We start from the raw sequence: 5046 nt of genomic DNA on the forward strand, positions 1-5046 counted from the left end.
CAAGATTCTATCATCATTGAAAACACCTTGAAGAATTGCATTCTTATCTTCTTTCCCATAACTATGCAACTGTCTCACAATGTGCTGAACAATATTCTGAATAGTATGTTGCTTTTTGTCTTCCTTTGTGTGTACATCGACGTCCTCCCTATGAAAATCTTCCCTATGACAATCTTCTGCTCCAATGTTGACTCTTGGCTGTACTTGCTTTCTTGCACGACATCGCTTTCTGTACTCACGTTTAGCCTATGATTCATACTTCCTCATTGCAATAATTTCATTCTCATTTAGACAAGCCTTTCTCTTGGAGTGCACCTGCGTATGAATGGTGTCTATTCCATGTGCCTCATCATAAAATCCGTCGTCCACCATCCTGGAACAGTCTGTAGTAGTTTTAAATGAATGAAGTCGTACAAAACTTTCTGATTGTAATAGTGAACTGAAATCCAGTTGTGCTTCATTGTTGAGTTCAAGAAGCTCCATTGCTGCTTGTGAGGAGGTATGAGCTGGAACCAAAGAAAGAGGAAGGGAGTCTCCATCATCCATATTCTGAACAGGAGAGTAAGAGAGAGAGAGAGAGAGAGAGAGATGGAGATGGGCATTGGAGGCCATATGAGAGAGAGAGGGAGAGTTCCACGCGTGCTAACCGCTCCATGTCTTTCAATCTGAGTAGTGGGGTCGTGAAGTCAATTATCTTACCTATATTATTTTAAAAATTATTGACTTAAAAGCCCAGCTATGGTGCCATACACAGCATCATACTTGGTGTCCATGGACACCAAGTATTTAGACACCATTCTAGGCTTTCACCCATCTTCAAAATGATAATTCTTAAACTTAATAAGATATCGTTGGATAGTCTTACCGCCTCTTAGTACCTTGTTTTCATGTCATGCGATGTGCATGAGAGAGACCCTCATTGTCCATGCTCCACACTGGTTAAACCGAACTCCTTGAGTTCCTAGACCATGTTGTATCCCATGTGACAACATGTGCCAAATCAAACCCTACAAGTGGGTCCATAACTGCATACTGTAGAAACTTATTTTGGACACTACAGCCCAAATTTCTTGGCTCTTGCATGCCCTGGTCATTTCTCTTAAGAGCAAAAATGGATGCAAACATAGTGTATGCATCTTACGTGGAAAAACAGACAAAACCAAATCATATACGTACCTGGAGGTTGAATTCAGTTGTCCGTAGTGAAAGGCACCTGCCCAAATTTCCCGCCTACGAAGGCATAGGAACACTAATTGAAAATCAATGAAATTCAAGTAGTACTACACATATAACCCTGGGTGTTTCCTTTGCAATCAAACCCCTTGGTTAATATCTCCAGTGTCAAACCCATTGGTTAGACTTTGCAGAAAAATTTCTCAACTAGTAGCCGGTCCTTGGCCTGTGTTCATGACCCACTTTGGGTTTGCCCTTATGACTTCAGAAGTTGAAAATGATCCATTACCCCTTGGCAGTTGGTTGACTTCGTTCCTTGAAAGCACAAGTGTGAAGGTTCCAAGAATTGACCATAACATTTAATAAGTGATTTAGTACTTACGAGCTGGGTCTTACCCAAAAACTGTACTCATATAGACACTCTTAGTGCTATAGGAGATTCATGAAAATTGGAACCGTATGCACAACTAGATCTTTTTTGGACCCAAAAATCCATAATCTTGGATTTTTGTGAACAGCCATGCTGTCAAAAATGCTCACTTCATCTATACACCTTGGTAGAGATAAGCCCTTACGAGTTTAAGACGTGCAAAAACTCAATTTGATTTTTACACTCAATGTGTAGTGTTAAAATAACACCCAAAAAATTAGTAATGTCAAGACTCTTGCTTGTCCATTAAAATCGATGGGTACTCAACTAGATAGAATTGTTCGTTCTTGAAAGCAAAATCACGGATGGATTACAAACAGATGGCTCTTAGCCATGCCAAATTAGGTACCAATAGATGGATCTTAGCCCTTCCTGTTACCCTATTGACATAGAAATATCTCAATAAAACCATGCCTAGTTTCACCTAGAAGTTGGAAAGAGAGAGAGAGAGAGAGAGAGAGAGAGAGAGAGAGAGAGAGAGAGAGAGAGAGGGAGGGAGGGAGGGAGGAGAGAGAGAGAGAGAGAGAGAGAGAGAGAGAGAGAGAGAGAGAGAGGAGAGGGGGAGGGGGGGAGAGAGAGAGAGAGAGAGAGAGAGAGAGAGAGAGAGAGAGAGAGAGAGAGAGAGAATGATGGGATGATGAAAACCACTTATTCAAATTTGTTGTATTCCCCTTGCATATGATCCCGTGCAGACCATGTCTGTGTCTTAGCTTATCCTATAAGAGTACAACTACATGCCCTCGTAGAGAGAGTCTTAGCTTATCCTATAAGCATACAGCTATGTACTTGTACCATGACCTCGTAGAGAGAGGTATCGTAAGTCACATCTTGACCCACTTACCTTGTATGCAATTGTGACTATATGAGGATGCAGATGTATGGCACGTTTCCTCTGAATAAACATAAAAACAAAATGTTTGAAAACATCAACAATTGAGATCGTCCTTGACAGAGTAGCTAGTGCTATAGCGGAATCATATGCAGTGATGGGTGTCATATGCCCAACATACTAGTATGCCATGCATACATTGCAAAAAATAAAATATTAAGCCATTGGCTTCAATGATAGTCTCAACCATGTGAGCCTTTGGTATATGTGCCTTGCACGATTACACTTGCATGGATACATCATAGTGTACCGTTGCGTAAAATGTGAGCTTATATCTACGTAGTGCTAAATATGTGTGCCATTATCGTTGATTTAAAGTTACATAAGAGAAGACTTGCTTCGCATGAAATCTGGCAAAGAACTTTTCTTTGTACATTGACTTTGTATGGAGTCTGCCCAAGCACTTTGCTTTGCAAAGCAGAGAGATCTTTTGCAAAGGTAAAAGTAAAAAATGGACGAAAGACAATAAGCTTAAGACACACAAAAAAGGGTGTATTACTTACTGTGCAATGGAAAGATAAGATAGCCCTATAGTGATGGGTGTTTATACAATGCACGGGGAAAATAACCTCCTAGTGAGGAAAAAAATGCCCCGGCGATTCTAAGTGTGTTTACACACATCATTACCACATATCTATGGTAACAAATCCCCCCTGAGAGTGATGCGGTGAATGAGAGCTGGCACATAGAGTACAGGAAAGTTCCATGCCCTAATGACATGATCAATCCTCAAAGGGAAGTAAGCCCAAATCTTCAAACTTCTCACAAGACAATGCCTTTGTGAAAAGATCAACAAGGTTGTCTTGTGTTGGCACATAAGCCAAGCTGATCTCTCTTGATAAGATCCTCTCCCTGACATAGTGGTAATTCACCTCAATGTGAATCATGAGAGCATGAAAAATTGGGTTCCTTGCAATTTCCAATGCACCCTGATTGTTAGTGTAGATAGTGTTTGCAGTATCTTGTCCAACACCCAAATCATCCATAAGGCGTATGAGCCATACACACTTAACCGTAGCTGTGAAGATTGTCCTCTACTTAGCCTCACAACTGAAAGTGGCCACAATAGGTTTCTTCTTGCTCAACCATGATATGCATGAAATGTTGAGCATGCAAGAAAAAACCACGTGGACACTCGCGTATCAAAACAACCAGCCCAACTTGAGTATGAAAAAGCATGTAAACCTGGCGGCAATCATCTCCCCTTGGGATAAAACAAGATAAGATGTAAAGTGCCACTCAAGTTTTAAAAAATTACTCTTGACAGCCTACCAATGCTTAGACCTTGGTCTATGCATAAATCTGTTGACATGTGGGATTGCAAACTGAATATCCGGCCTCATGTTGCATACATAATAAGGCAGCCAACAACAATTTTCAAAGAGTGACATTGGCTGGATCACAAGCATCTTGAAGACTTATTTCAAACTTGTTTCCATAGGAGTGGCAATAGGTTTGCAATCCTCAAGTCCAGACTAACATAGCAATGTCTCTATGTAACTTGTTTGACACAAGGCAATACCACCATCACACTACTTAAACTGATATCCAAGGAATGATGCAACAATCCCAAATTTTTCATCTTGAAAGTAGCATTCAAGTCAGCCTTAAATTCAATAATATGTATCTCATTTGCTCTAGTGATCAAAAAATCATCCACATAGAGAACCACAATGAGAAGTACATCACCCTCACACTTTACATACAATGTGCTTTTTATTGGATTGTTACAAAAGCCTCATTTGACCAAATGAGTGCTATCCTTCTCATACCAAGCATAAGGAGATTGCTTTAACCTATACAAAGCTTTCTTACATTTGCACACTTTATCGTCCTGTCCTTTAATGACAAAACCGTGAGGCTGTGTTACGTAAACTTCCTCAATATGTCACCATTCAAGAAAGCAGTAACAATGTCTAGCCATGTACATCCCAACCAAAATTATATGCCAATGCACATAAAAAACACACAGTAGTCATACAAAAATTGGGAGAAAAAGTTTCTTCATCATCTATGCCTTTTTGATGTGCATAACCCTTTGCAACAAGTCGAGCCTTATAGCAATCAATCTCACCATCCGGCTTGCATTTCAACTCGTAAACCCACTTTGTACCAATGGCCTTTTTGCCAAGAGGCAAATCACATAAAGTCCATGTGTCATTTACTGTAAGTGCATCATATACAGATTGCATGACAGTCATCCAATTTTTCAATAGGCAGAGGTTCCTCAACATCACATAAGCTAGGCGATGGGTAGAACTTTTACAAGAGTATGACTTTGAGTTTATATTTGGTGGATAGAGCGGACTGTCACCTAAAAGCCGGAAATCTGATGCATAAGCTGCATGGCGAGAACTTGAACAAGTACAACTAGACAAATCTGCATTCACTTTACTACACAAAGTATGCACCAGCTATTTTGGCATAGCTCCAGCCTGCTTATTCTCAGCCCTTTCCTCATTAGATACATCGTCTACATATGCATCATTAATAGGCTGATCTGTAACATTTTTAGAAAACCCATAGGCTTTACATCTCCCTCATTGGAATTTAC

The sequence above is a fragment of the Adiantum capillus-veneris genome, chromosome 22 (assembly GCF_014529385.1).
Source record: "Adiantum capillus-veneris isolate H3 chromosome 22, ASM1452938v2, whole genome shotgun sequence".
In the NCBI taxonomy this organism is placed as follows: domain Eukaryota; kingdom Viridiplantae; phylum Streptophyta; class Polypodiopsida; order Polypodiales; family Pteridaceae; genus Adiantum; species Adiantum capillus-veneris.